Source organism: Schistocerca piceifrons, chromosome 8, assembly GCF_021461385.2.
Source record: "Schistocerca piceifrons isolate TAMUIC-IGC-003096 chromosome 8, iqSchPice1.1, whole genome shotgun sequence".
In the NCBI taxonomy this organism is placed as follows: domain Eukaryota; kingdom Metazoa; phylum Arthropoda; class Insecta; order Orthoptera; family Acrididae; genus Schistocerca; species Schistocerca piceifrons.
In genome coordinates, this window is record NC_060145.1 from 387633172 (window position 1) to 387649035 (window position 15864).

The window sequence follows — 15864 nt, forward strand, 5'->3', positions numbered from 1 at the left end:
CTACGGCACTGCGTAGGATCCTACGGTCTTGGCGTGCATCCGTGCGTGGCTGCGGTCCGGTCCCAGGTCGACGGGCACGTGCACCTTCCGCCGACCACTGGCGACAACACCGATGTACTGTGGAGACCTCACGCCCCACGTGTTGAGCAATTCGGCGGTACGTCCACCCAGCCTCCCGCATGCCCACTGTACGCCCTCGCTCAAAGTCCGTCAACTGCACATACGGTTCACGTCCACGCTGTCGCGGCATGCTACCAGTGTTAAAGACGGCGATGGAGCTCCGTATGCCACAGCAAACTGGCTGACACTGACGGCGGCGGTGCACAAATGCTGCGCAGCTAGCGCCATTCGACGGCCAACACCGCGGTTCCTGGTGTGTCCGCTGTGCCGTGCGTGTGATCATTGCTTGTACAGCCCTCTCGCAGTGTCAGGAGCAAGTATGGTGTGTCTGACACACCGGTGTCAATGTGTTCTTTTTTCCATTTCCAGGAGTGTATTTCCTCAAGGTTGTATCTCCGTAGAATACCGGCTACTATGTTACAAGGAAAACAAATTCGACACTGGTCTTTCAATCTTGCGCCAGAACTGACTTTTAGTAGATAGTAAACTATAACAACTGCTCGGTATCATGACCGCTTTGTTAGGCGAAGTTGTGCAAACGCAGTAACTTGTCCTACATTCAGGCAAAGGACTCCTCAAGTAGACACAAAAGGAAAAACAGTTCAACAGAGTAGAATCCAAAAACCTTGGCGGCCAAATGTGTGGTCCATCATACACTATGCACCTCTTCCGACTGTTACGTCGATATGGTTTCAAAAGGAGAGTACAAAACGTGATGACCCGGTATCCTATGGAAACCACATTTCTTCACGAAATGCAGGGGGCACATGTTCCACGAAATCCACCGGAACGTTTTTCAGAAAAATCAGATACACTTCGTCCGTTAGGAGTGGAGGATGAATGCACGGCCTAATCATGGCACCACTGACAGCGCTGCTTTCACACTGATGTCAGAGATGTACAGAAATCCACGGTTAACATGTGGTATAAGAAACTTTAATCCAAGATGTAGCTGTTTCAGCAGTTGAAAGAAAATCGATCCTAATTAAATGCGAGTCGATATTTATATTCTTCTAACAGGGAAACGAGCCTGTTCCGCCACAAGCATATACAAGATGGCCACAATAAAACAGATCCTTAAATTGCGCACCATACACCAACGTTAACAATGCGGAAGTCTGTTTAAGGTATTGATGGGGGATTTCATGATAGAAACGTCACGAGTTCACATACCTGTAGAAGCTGAACCAGACCTCATCCGATGAAATGAAACATTGAGAATCCAAATTTCACGATATGCCTGAGTTCGGGAACCAACGCGGGGTTCAACAAGCGAGGTTGTTCTGGGATTATTAACTCATACGCAACAGAAAAAGTGTGAGAACAAAGATGCATGACCGTTTTGATACTTTTCTGATACGACGACCTTCTAGTTCCCACTTGAACGGCCGACCGGCGTTGCGATTTCGTTGGAATTTTCTGAAGGCTGTCTTTCACTCGAGCAATAACTTCTGGTCTTCTGACTCGTTTTGGGTGGTCTCCTAATCGCTATGCATGCAACAGCTTACGTTCCCTAATATTTTCCAAAAGGCCGCGCATAAAAACGGTATGGTGACAGAAAGGTAGGGTCAAGTGTTCTGGGTAGCCCTTGGGCGAGGGACAATTTTTATACCCAACATAAGGTTCGTCTCACTGTAACTATTCTACAGTACAGGTTCACACTTCCTCCAGCTTACGCAAATGGAGCAAATCGGTTGGTTCTTGTTGCATTAGATGTCGTCTACGGTGCGCCTTAAGGGGTTATGTGGGCACCACTTAGTTCACAGAAGGTGCCTGGGAAAATACCAGGACACTAAAACCGAGCAGCGGATTCCAAGAATACTATGCTTAGCAATTGGCTGAAATTTTTACGATATATTCCTGAGAACCCGATCTCGATCAATCTTGAATACATTCTTGATACCTTTATCCTTTTTCGAGATACGGAAGTTCAAAGTACCCCACTTGCACTCGTAAATACCCATGTAAAATCCGGTGTGAGGCGACAACGTACTTTATGAGGTGACGTATCACGGAGAAATGTGTTGTAAAATGTCTCTGTTATCATCAGAAGGATTCCAGGAACACCATGTTGTTGTAGTACTGAAGCATCTGCAAAGTTTTCATACACACAAAATCCGTTCTGAGTAGTAAAATTATAGAGTTTTGCGTTATTTCACAAAAGTAAACTATCAAAATTTTGCTGACTCATGAAGACTGTGGCAGTGGTAAAGCGACGGACAAATAATAAATACCGGAAGATTGTAGACAGTGGTTGTTTTATAGAAAGAGCGAAGGAGACAATGGCAGTGTGAGAGAAAGAGTGGGACAGAGTGACAGTGGGACATAGTGGATAGTGACTGAACAGTGCTAAGAAAAGAGTGAAAGAAAGATGCAGTGTCAGTGAGAGAGGAATAAAGAGAAGGAGAAAGTAAAAGCGGGTGAGAGCCAGTGACAACGAGAGAGAGTAAATGACAATGAGAATAAGGAAGAGAGAGATAATGACAGTGATAAGAGACAGTTTAAGTAGGTAGGAATGAATTAGATAGTATCAGTAAGAGAGCGCGAGAAGGAGACAGTGGCACTGAGAGGAGACAGTACTAGTAGGACAGGACGAAGGAGACAGAGGAGAGTGACAGAGAGGCACAAAGAGATATGCACAATGGGTTGGGCTGTATGAGTGAGTCAGAATGGGCAAGTGACAGTGGAGGGGTAGGATCGACTTATAGTGATGGACTATTGGGTGCAAACGAGTTATAGTAAGGGGAGTTTGTGGAAGTAAGACGTCAGTTGCCTGTTAAAAAGAGCGCGATTATCTTCGCATGCCATGCCATGCATGTTCGCACATGCATTGACAATGCGCTGACGCATGTTGTCAGGCGTTGTCGGTGGATCACGATAGCAAATATCCTTCAATTTTCCCCACAGAAAGAAATCCGGGGACGTCAGATCCGGTGAACGTGCGGGCAATGGTATAGTGCTTCGACGACCAATCCACCTGTCAGGAAATATGCTATTCAATACCGCTTCAACCGCACGCGAGCTTTGTGCCGAACATCCATCGTGTTGGAAGTACATAACCACTCCGTCATGCAGTGAAACATCTTGTAGTAACATCGGTAGAACATTACGTATGGAATCAGCATATATTGCACCATTTAGATAGCCATCGATAAAATGGGGGCCAATTATGCTTTCTCCGATAATGCCGCACCAAGGTCGCTGATGTTCCACTTGTCGCACCCATTGTGGATTTCCCGTTGCCCAATAGTGCATATTATGCCGGTTTACGTTACTGCTGTTGGTGAATAACGCTTCGCTAAATAGAACGCGTGCAAAAAATCTGTCATCGTCCCGTAATTTCTCTTGTGCCCAGTGGCACAACTGTGCACGACGTTCAAAGTCGTCGCTATGCAATTCGTGGTGCATAGAAATATGGTACGGGTGCAATCGATGTTGATGTAGCATTCTCAACAACGACGTTTTTGAGATTCCCGATTCTCGCGCAGTTTGTCTGCTACTGATGTGCAGACTAGCTGCGACAGCAGCTAAAACACCTACTTGGGCATCATTATTTGTTGCAGGTCGTGGTTGACGTTTCACATGTGGGTGATCACTTCCTGTGTCCTTAAATAACGTAACTATCCGGCGAACGGTCCGGACACTTGGATGATGTCGTCCAGGATACCGAGCAGCATGCATAACACACGCCCGTTTGGCATTTTGATCACAATAGCCATACATCAACACGATATCGACCTTTTCCGCAATTGGTAAACGGTCCATTTTAACACGGGTAATGTATCACGATGCAAATACCGTCCACACTGGCGGAATGTTACGTGATACCACGTACTTATACGTTTGTGACTATTACAGCGCCATCACAAAGCGAAAAAAGTGGTCCAACTAAAACATTCATATTTCTTTACGTACTACACGAATATGTAATAAAAATGGGGGTTGCTATTTAAGAAAACGCAGTTGATATCCGTTTGACCTATGGCAGCGCCATCTAGCTGGCCAACCATAGCGCCATCTGGTTTCCCCCTTCAAGCTAGACATGTTTCGTCTTTGTAGTTTTTTTTTCGTTTGATGCTTATTTCGTGAGATATTTGGCCCGGTCACTATCAATGGACCACCCTGTATAAGCGGGGCATAGACGAATAGGAATCATTCTAGCATCTATACGGGTCGCAAATGGGGAAACCACCGACGTGAGCAACTTTAACGAAGCGCTGATTGTTATGGCTCGCCACTTGGGATCGAACTTGGGCTACTGGCGTTCTACTCTCGTGAGCATCTATGGAAAGTGGTTGAACGACGGTGCGATCACGAGTAGACAATGTGTTGAACGTCAGCACCTCACCACTGTACGTGGAGGTCGCAGGCACGCCAACAAACCTGCCGACATAGTGTGATACTAGCGCAGGCACAAATGTTTCGGAGCACACCGATCAGGGCACATTGTTAAACATGGGGCTCCGCAGCAAACGACTCCTACGTGTTCCAGACTCGTATCGCCGCCCACATGCACATCAATTACATTTTCAATGCCAACAGTAAGTGCACATTGTCACTTACCAAGTATTCACGCTAATGCAGTAAGTATGAAACCACGTTGCTTCTAACTAAACGACTCGACACACTCAGATGCTTCATTTTTTTCGTAAAAATGTAATCTTGTCTGTTTTGCACATGATGACTTAAGTTGGTATTTCCTTGTATTGCTCATAATATCACAGAGCTTATTACGTAATAATACATTAATCTATATAGTCAATGAAATATTTATTGTATGAACTTTGCTTTCTTTACTGTGGGATGGATACCCGAACACCACTCTGCTTGCATCGTGTCCCTGCTTACGTAATTTCCAAACAAACGAATTACTCAGATTTTGCTTTCGATGGTATGAGCAGCGCAAGAAACGCAACACATTCTTTTTTCTGAAAGGAGACTGGTTGTAATCAGGATTCCAATATACCATGCTACTCCCCATTCTTTTGGCTCCAGACCACTATTTTTCAACATAATCTCCGTTCGACGCGGAGGAGTTGCGTTACCTCACTGGTAAGGCCTGGATGACCTCATGCAACCACTCTATTGGTCTTGCTGCATCAACAACCTCCCCATCATCCACGTACTGATTCCTGCCGAGCGCTTCCTTCATTGGTCCAGACTGTTGGAGGTCGGAAAGAGCGAGATCCGGGCTGTCGGGTGGATGAGCAAGGACAGTGCAATGAAGTTTTGTGAGCACCTCTCGGGTGCGTCGTTTCTTCAGTTTTCTGTGGATAGCACATTACACCTCAGAGTTGATCGTTGTACTACGAGGGAGGACATCAAACAGAATAAACCCTTCAAATTTCCAGAAGACTGAAACCATGACTTTGCAGGCTGAACTTTTTCTTCGGAGAAGGGGTGGTGCGGCGCCACTCCATGGATTGTCGTTTTGTTTCCGGTTCGAAACGATGAAACTATGTTTTATCCCCTGTGACGATGTTCGACAGAAAATTGTCACGATCAGTCTCGTAAAGCGCAAGCAATTCCGCACAGATGATTCTTCGTTGCTCTTTACAGTTTCTCTTAGGCGGCGAGGAACCCAGCGTGCACACACCTTTGAGTGCCCCAAATGGTTGGCGAGTGTGTCAGCACTGCCAACAGAGACGTCCAGCTGAGCAGGGAGATCACCTCGAATGAGACTGTCCGCACGTACCAGCGTTGCAGGAGTTACAGCTGTGTGCGGCCGGCCTGCACGCGGGAGGTCGTGTTGCGATGACAGGTGCCTCGCCCAACGGCTCATCACGCTTTTGTTCACCGCCAGTCTCGGTAGATATTCTGCAAGCGAAAATGAATGTATGCGGTTCTCTGGTTTTCCGCCTGATGAAACTCAATGACAACTTTCTGCTTGAACGCACCTCCGTTATAAACGACTTTGTGAAGGCTACGTATAGCACCGCCATCTATAGTAACATCATGAAACTGTAGGAACTCAAGGGGGAATATTCCACGACGTCAAACAACAATTTCCGCATTTTTTCGACCGAAATTGGTTGAAGAAAAAATGTGCTCCGTAATTTATTGAACACCATTAGTACATTTCGTTGCCTTCTCTACTGGCAATGTCGTTCTTACCCCCTTATATTCGTCAAAAATTTAATGACACCAACAGCAAGCTGTTAACCATGTCCGTGAATACATTTCGCGCGATGACTTTCAACGCTTGCTCTACACGGTATCAACACCCACTCCTTTGAAATGGATTCTGGTCACGTGACCACTGCGACGGTCGGGTCTACAGTTTGCTTCGTCGAGTAAATAACTAACATCTTCGAGTTCCAGCTGTTTACATTACGAGAATCACACTTACCCGACAGCCATGCAGTTTAACAGACTTTCGCATTGTCTGTATAAATTTTCGAGACTCGCATGCCCGGAGAGCAGGTCGGCGCTGAATCAGCCTTCGTTACGCAACAGACAATGGGCCGTGTAATTGGTCGTGCCCTGTGAGACAATGTAGTGAATGACCCTGTGGCGAGAGACGAATGGCTCTATTGGCAGAGGCCGGCCGGAGTGCGAACCAGCAATCAGGGAGCGAAAGCGTTTGCCCTCAACACGCGACCAGGCCCATACGTCTCCCGCAACTGCGTCACAGACAAAGATATGTTACTCTGTGACTGCGTGGCTGCCAGCGCGTAGACGCGAAAATTAGAGGCGCGCTAATTACGCCCGCCAACTGTGACAGTCGGTGTCGGACAGAACCAGTTTTTTCCTACAAAACAGACCACGCTGATGACCAAGGCAACAGGCAGACACCGTGGTCTAGTGGTTAGTGCTGCTGGCAGGTTTTCTGTATCCGAAGGAATCTCAGATGGAAGAGCACTTGCCCGCGAAAGGCAAAGGTCCCGAGTTCGAGTTTCGGTCCGGCACACAGTTTTAATCTGCCAGGAAGTTTCATGCAGTTTGTTGCTCTCATCTGTCTATCTTAGTTATCGAGATATTTAATTCTGAAATCATCGATTCCTTTGTTTGGCACCCTGTATGATCTGTTATAGGTTGAATTTTAGATATCGCCCGATTTGAAAATTCGCATCGACTTTCCGTCCTCTGAACTTACGTTAGTCTAATTCGTCTGCTAGAATGGTCATCGCAATGCTAGTGTCCTCCCGTACATTGTCGCTACACGCTACGGATAAATTTCGGCGGGGAAACTAAGTCAGAGAGGAAAACGGTCAGCCCATTTCCTCTACTAAGTAAAGTGCCGGAGCTAATAACAGACCATTCGCCTTACGAAACGCTTCACTTCACCGCCAGGTTTCCGAACGCTATTGTACCACGGTGACAGTAACGTTTCTTTGATTCGCTGTCACGCGCCGTATCAGCCACCCTAGTCCTTTTGCAACAGCAGCCCGGGTCGCCGCAGACATAACGGACTGCCTTTCACCGCGCAAAGCCGACTCGCTAGACAGATCTACGCTGATACACGTGCCTCGGCGTGACTCACATGCATTACGCTGATCTTTCTTCCGAGATTCGGAGTGTAATGTCAAGTCTGCACGAGGGGTTTGGCAACTGGGTGTATACGGGAATACAACGAATAAAAGTAGACGAAGGGCTCGCAAATCTCTGTGCAGGCCTTTCGGCTTGACACCATTTCGGCGGATTGCGCGTCAGCATTGCTGTATGTTTTCTCAAGCACCTACTCACGCCGTAGAAATTGAGAAGATGCCGTTCCAGATCATCTCGTAGCAGATAATTCCGAAATATTTAACGGGAATCAAACCTAGGACATCTGCCTCGGTAGCAAGCAATGCAACCAAGTCGACCACGGAAGCGGTTTTCTCAATCTTAGCAGTAAACCCCCGAAAAATCGAACTCCCATTTATAAAATAGCTTCAGACGTCTCATTACATTACAAATGAGTTAATGCGTTAAACATTTGCCTTTAAGGACGTGAGCGAGAAAAGTTTGTGAAAGGTTCGAAACTATGCTTAATGTTTGATGTTAGTCGATAAGCGCTCTCATTGAGAAACACTGGATGGATATAAACTGCGTAATCTGCGCACCATTTTAAGTAAAAGCTATTTATCACGCATCTCAATGTTTATGACAGCATACCTCCTTAAGTATGTGTCGTGCACTGATATAACTTTGCAAGTACATTCAGTGATGTATGTGCACTGCGCAACACAATATAAGGACCATTTTTACGAAATCTCGTAACTGACTCCTATTGCAATGTACAAGTTTGAAATTTGGGTCAAAGATGCCAACGACCTTCCCCTGTAACGCTGTGACATCACCCTCTGGATTGACGACGCTTCAAGATAACAAGGTGTCGACATTTGTGAAAAAAAAGACCAGAACTTAGAAGTCCATGTGATCTGTAAGGTACGTTAATTATGTCACATTAGCACCAATTTTTTCCAAAATTTTCTCGAACGCCACCGTGGACGTTTCACACGAAGGGAAGATCGTCATACTCGCCCTAACCCACATTTCACCCTTTCTTTTGACGCCTCTGCGATGGAAATCAGAAAGGCGACACCCAGCATTGATATGACGCAATTTTTTCATGGATTGCCGAGCAAACGATTTCACCACTGCTTAGAATCGACACAAAAAGGCCTCATGGAATGCCATAAATGGTATCAATGAAACCATCCCTTTCCTTCGGGAGTTGCTTCATGCACATTTCGCAGTCGTAAACGACAGTTCGGAATGCGATGATCAACAGGACGATGTCCTTGACAATCTATGACGCTGCTGACAGCCCTGGATGTTTTACCCCCATTCTATGAGCGCTTTTTTGCTCTCGTGTACAAGTTGGAACCACTAGGGACTGTTGAAAATTATTCGACGAAATTTGAAAACGATTCGAAGCAGCAAAGGGTATTTATGCTTTTTCAGCCCTCCTGTTTCATGCCCGCCTGTGGCATGATTACTAAGTCATGTGGCATTGTCACAAGCGTGAATACAACGGAAAGGGGCCCTCTAAGACCCCCCTGTTCGTCAATAACCTAGGTGGCACTCGGCCAGAGTTATTGAGAATTTTAAAAACGTGCGTTTACAGAGAAAACCTGCGAAGTAGCTCTAGGAGCCTAGAGGTAGGCAACTACTACATAATCCTCTGATTCTAGCTGTTGGTAGCATTTTCTGCGACATATCTAAGGCAACCGACTGCGTGAATCAAAGCATTCTCCCAGATAAAATGCAGTTTTATGGGACCAAATGTGTAGCCGACCAATGGATAATGTCATTGTAACCATAAGTATACAGAAAGCTGCACATAGTAATTCAGCCAATGTAGTCTGGTGACATTATTCTTACTGGAGAGAAATCACGTGTGGGGTTCCCCATGGCTCAATCTTAGGTCTGCTATTGTTCATCATATACAGGGTGTTAAAAAAAGACAGGCGAAAGTACTCACCGAAACTAGAAAAGTAAGTCCAATAAACATGGGTCCAGAAACACATACTTTCCGAGATAAACACAAGTTTATTGGAAGGGCTACGCGATGATTGGTTGTGGATATTAGCACAGTCGTTACACTGGCACTGTCAAATGTGTCTGCGGGGTATAATGATGTCTTACTCACAGTACTCTAACTACCATCTGGTGGACTACAGTCAGCTGTGTCGTTTGAGCCGTGTTGTATGCTACATTAGTTTTCGTCATGTTTGTATTCCTTATCGTACAGTACCGTCAACCATGGGTACGTATTATGGCGACATTCTTCCAAACACGGATTCACTTCCGTGTTTACTGTTATTGCGCTGTTTGTAAGTACAAATGATGTAGTACATTTACATTTTCTCTCTTCCACTACTTGTTAGCAACAGACGCCTTCTACTCGACAAGATAAATGGCGGATATGATATTCCGCTATGATTTAGCAAAGGGACGTAGTCTGCGAACCCTTGCCCTCTACGCTGAAAAGCATTCACAGTGCAAAGTGCGCTCTGATAAGGTGTTGACAGATTTTTCCAGCGTCTGAGGGACACAGGTGCCATTGCACTTCGCAAGGTTGACAGTGGAAGGCCTCGCACAGTCGGCATGCCTGGGATGGAGGAGCATGTGCTAAGTTTGGCGGAAGAAATCCCTGGGACCAGTGTGCGATGATTAGCAGCATCAGAAGGCGTGCATCACACTCTTATCTGGGCGGTACTCCATGAACCTATATCATCTAGAGCGCGTTCAGGCCCTAAGCCAAAAGGATCACCATGGCAGACAGCGGTTCTATTAATGGCTGTTGCAGACGTGTGCCGCAGATCCACTGTTCACACCCAAGATTTTATTTATTGATGAGGTAAGGTTCACAAGATATGTTCTATAATCGGCATGTATGGACAGATGTAAATTCCCTCGCAATTCAGGAAAGAGAACTTCAATACCGATTTTCAATCAACGTATGGGCATCCGTACTTGGCGATACATTAATAGGGATATACGTGCTACCACAAAGGATAAATGGGACGCAGTATCCGGACTTTCTCACTAACGTATTGACTACCTTGCTGGAGGGCTGGAGGCTGTGCCAATGCAGCAACGAATACAAGTGTCGTTCATGCATGATGGCGCATCTGCACACTTTCGTCATAAAGTGCGCGAACATCTGACGCAGACATTTCAGAATCGCTGGACTGGTCCGGGGAGGCGGGGAAGGGTACATCTTGGCCTGGTCGTTCTCCATACCTCCGTTCCCTACACTTTTGGTTATGAGGACACTTGAAGGAATTGGTCTACGCCTTATCAATCAACGATGTGTGAACACAACAGGGTCGCGTCTTCAGTGTGTGCCAACAGGTTTAACAACAATAGGGTATACTTCAAAGGGCGCGTCATTACTTACGCTGGAGTGCAGAGCGGTGCGTTGTCATAAATGGACACCACGTTGAACACCTCCGGTAAACAGGTGTTTATTGCAGGAAGTATGCACTTCCGGACCCATGTTTATTAAACTTATTTTTCTTGTTTCGATAAGTACTACCACTCCTAAAATTGTTCGACACTTTTTTTTAACACCATATATGTAAACGATCTTCAGTCTAATATACAACAAGCGGAATTAGTTCTTTTGCCAAATGACACTAGTATTGCAATCATTTCAAGTATGGGTACAGCAACAGAAGAAACGGTAAACGAGGTTCTTAAAAGTATAATTGACTAATTTTCTGAGAATGGTCTCACCCCAAATTTTAAAAAGACACAACGTATTCATTTCTGAAGAACTAGGAGTACTACACTAATCATAAATGTAACACATGGCGAGGAAATAATAAATAGGGTGAAAACTTCAAATTTTTTAGGTATCCAAATTGAAGAGAATTTAAACTGGAAGGTCATTTTGGAAGTCCTAAAACAACTTTGTTCAGCAATATGTGCACTTAGAATCATTAGAAATCAGTAAGTTGACATATTCTGCATAATTTCAATCAATAATATCTTATGGAATAATGTTCTGGGGTAACCAATCTCTAAGAAATAAAATCTTCGTTGCTCAAAAACGTGTTGTAGGAATAATATGTGGTGCTCACACACGATCTTCTTGTAGACATCTCCTTAAGAAGTTGCGCATTCTGACTACTGCTTCAGAGTATATTTATTCTCTCATGAAGATTGTCGTAAATAATCCACTACTATTCAAAAGGGACAATGATGTGCATGATTACAATACCAGAAGGAAAAATGAGATTCATTACCCAATATTATGACTGTCTTTAGCACACAAAGGGGTGCACAATGCTGCAACTAAATTTTTGATCAATTACCCAGTGATATAAGTGTCTGACGGACAACAAAGTAAAATTTGAAAACATACTGCAAAAGTTTCTCCTTGATAACTCCTACTATTCCTTAAAAAAATTTCTATTACTATAATGTGTAAAAGATGGTGGATAGGAATACTTACTGGCGCACGCACGCACTCATTCACACACTGCGTGCGTCAGTTAGTAATTCCTATCCACCATCTTTTACACATTATAGTAATAGAAATTTTTTAAGGAATATTAGGAGTTATCAAGGAGTGTGTGTGTGTGTGTGTGTGTGTGTGTGTGTGTGTGTTTAGCATGTAGCCAGATTTAAAATTAATATGCAATGTGAATGTGAAATGACTCGTCTATGGAACATGAAACTAACTAAGTTCAGGATGGAGGAAGTTATATGATGTATCGCGACTTGGGCTCACACGTTCAAGTTACTGTAAAAGTGAACCACTACATTTATTTCAAAATCTCCGTGAACGAGTGTTCTTCTACATCTTCATGACTTTCATCCTGTGGGTATTCCCATCTCTCCGAATGGCAAAATCCTTGCTCCAGACTGAGCGAGGTGGTGCAGTGGTTAGCTAGCACACTGGACTCGCATTCGGGAGGACGACGGTCCAATCCCGAGTCCGGCCATCCTGATTTAGGTTTTCCGTGATTTCCCTAAATCGCTCCAGGCAAATGCCGGGATGGTTCCTTTGAAAGGGCACGGTCGACTTCCTTTCCCGTCCTTCCCTAATCTAATGAGACCGATGACCTCGCAGTTTGGTCTCTTCCCCCAAACAACCCAACCTTGATCAAGGTGTGTAAGCATACGCTCGCGGTTTCATAAATATTCAGGCAGACTATGGCTCCTGAAATAGCCTGCTAAATCAACCGATCCTACTATCGCAGGAATTTCGGAACAACGAGTGATACGTGACTGTCATTTGCTAGCTATGCAGGATCTGCTTTTAATCATCAGTGATCTATTTCAGCTGAATGTGGCATGCCTGAAGAAAGCTATTAGTCGTTATCAGGACAGTGTTACACGGTATTAGCATGAAGGTGAGCTTAATACCGGGAAACAGAAAAGGACTTTAACTTGTCCAAATTACAATATGCTTACTGAATGAGAGCACTGAAAAGAGTTGCAAATACGATTGATGAGCAGGGCGCAATTAATACTGTTTAGAGCTTCTTAAAACGGCTAACCTGACCTCTCATGTGGAAGACCAGCCACTGTCTGTCACAATTCTAGATGCATGAATGATGGATGAGTAAACCAAAAAAGAAAATAGCACTCGCTCTGCGACGAGTTCTTTTTAAAAACAAGTTTTATCTGAAAGCATATCGTACTTGACGAGGCACCAGGCAGGAGTATCGCTACGTTCCAGGCCGTATTCTCGGAAACCAAAGGCTACGGGGATCTCACGCGGTAGCTGGGCGTGCCGTGGCAGGGAAAGTACTCGGCTTGCTAAGTATTCCGCAAGCGGCCTGGCCTCACCAGGGGCTGCACCTGCAGGTCGTGACTGCGGGCCCACGTACAGCACGTGGTCGCTGCCCCGGAAATTTAGCAGGCTGTGCGGACAGAATAACAGCACCGATCTGTTCTTTGTTAACGCAAAGCTACCCAGCGGTCGAATAGCGCAGCCATTTTTCACTCCTGACATCTATGGCCCCCGATGCACCACAGTTGCCTCGGCGAGGGTTTTGGATATCGCCGTTTTGCCATGCGCGGTGTACTTTAACCACGGTGGTACGCAAACAGTTCACAAAACTAGTCGTTTCGCAAATGCTTCCACCCTTGGCCAATGTTCATGCCCTTTTCGATGGCAGGTGAATCACTCCCTTTGCGCATTACAAAAACGACTGTATTTTTTCCGTGCCCTTCCCCCCTCCACCCTCAGCTACACTCTTCATATACCCTCCACTGCTAATGCTGCCACCTGGCATCTGTGAGTGGTTATTGCACGTTGACGTCGAGCATAAGCGGTGGTCACATTAATGTGGCTAGACTGTGTAGTGTCTGCAGCCACGTCGGCTATACAGGGTTTTACAAAAAGGTACGGCCAAACCTTCAGGAAACATTCCTCACACACAAATAAAGAAAAGATGTTATGTGGACATGTGTCCGGAAACGCTTAATTTACATGTTAGAGATAATTTTAGTTTCGTCAGTATGTACTGTACTTCCTCGATTCACCGCCAGTTGGCCCAATTGAAGGAAGGTAATGTTGACTTCGGTGCTTGTGTTGACATGCGACTCATTGCTCTACAGTACTAGCATCAAGCACATCAGTACGTAGCATCAACAGGTTAGTATTCATCACGAACGTGGTTTTGCAGTCAGTGCAATGTTTACAAATGCGGAGTTGGCAGATGCCCATTTGATGTATGGATTAGCACGGGGCAATAGCCGTGGCGCGGTACGTTTGTATCGAGACAGATTTCCAGAACGAAGGTGTCCCGACAGGAAGACGTTCGAAGCAATTGATTGGCGACTTAGGGAGCACGGAACATTCCAGCCTATGACTCGCGACTGGGGAAGACCTAGAACGACGAGGACACCTGCAATGCACGAGGCAATTCTTCGTGCAGTTGACGATAACCCTAATGTCAGCGTCAGAGAAGTTCCTGCTGTACAAGGTAACGTTGACCACGTCACTGTATGGAGAGTGCTGCGGGAGAACCAGTTGTTTCCGTACCATGTACAGCGTGTGCAGGCACTATCAGCAGCTGATTGGCCTCCACGGGTACACTTCTGCGAATGGTTCATCCAACAATGTGTCAATCCTCATTTCAGTGCAAATGTTCTCTTAGCGGATGAGGCTTCAATCCAAAGTGATCAAATTGTAAATTTTCACAATCAACATGTGTGGGCTGATGAGAGTCCGCACGCAATTCTGCAATCACGTCATCAACACAGATTTTCTGTGAACGTTTGGGCAGGCATTGTTGGTGACGTCTTGACTGGGTCCCATGTTCTTCCACCTACACTCAATGGAGCACGTTATCATGATTTCATACGGGATACTCTACCTGTGCTGCTAGAACATGTGCCTTTACAAGTACGACACAACATGTGGTTCATGCACGATGGAGCTCCTGCATATTTCAGTCGAAGTGTTCGTACGCTTCTCAACAATAGATTCGGTGACCGATGGATTGGTAGAGGCGGACCAATTCCACGGCCTCCACGCTTTCCTGACCTCAACCCTCATGACTTTCATTTATGGGGGCATTTGAAAGCTCTTGTCTACGCAACCCCGGTACCAAATGTAGAGACTCTTCGTGCTCGTATTGTGGACGGCTGTGATACAATACGCCATTCTCCAGGGCTGCATCAGCGCGTCAGGGATTCCATGCGACGGAGGGTGGATGCACGTATCCTCGCTAACGGAGGACATTGAACATTGATACAATACGCCATTCTCCAGGGCTGCATCAGCGCGTCAGGGATTCCATGCGACGGAGGGTGGATGCACGTATCCTCGCTAACGGAGGACATTTTGAACATTGTCACGCTGGTACGTTCTGTTTCTGTGTGTTTCCATTCCATAATTAATGTGATTTGAAGAGAAGGAATAAAATGAGCTCTAACAAGGAAAGTAAGCGTTTCCGGACACATGCCCACATAACATGTTTTCTTTCTTTGTGTGTGAGGGATGTTTCCTGAAAGTTTGGCCGTACCTTTTTGTAACACCCTGCATGAATCTTTTTCATCGTCTGTGGGTCTGAGTGGTTTCACTTAAAGTGAGACAAAGGACTCACGGCTCCGTGGACTTAGTTCCGTGGCATTTCCGACCAATTTGTAGGTTCTGCAGGTATCGCGATGCTTCCGACGAACCAATTTTGCACGCTGAAAATGGGAGGTGTGCCGTGATTGCTACTAATAGGTTCACTCACAGCAGTGTAAGCACAGTGTTCTTTGGTTCCTGCCTTACAACATTTGACTGCTCAGCTACGACGACAACGTCTCGAGCATCAATACCGGAAGCTCTGGACTTCCAGTTTA

General features: G+C 45.6%; 2 protein-coding genes across 2 annotated transcripts in view; one reads left to right on the forward strand and one right to left on the reverse strand.

The window, feature by feature from the left end:
• The window catches only part of LOC124712373, a 623942-nt gene that overhangs the window by 201244 nt on the left and 406834 nt on the right, over positions 1 to 15864 (reverse strand). The window lies entirely within an intron of this gene.
• LOC124711337 (superoxide dismutase [Cu-Zn]-like) overlaps positions 1 to 15864 on the forward strand; it is a 121097-nt gene that overhangs the window by 33112 nt on the left and 72121 nt on the right. The gene's annotated exons all lie outside the window — the stretch shown is intronic.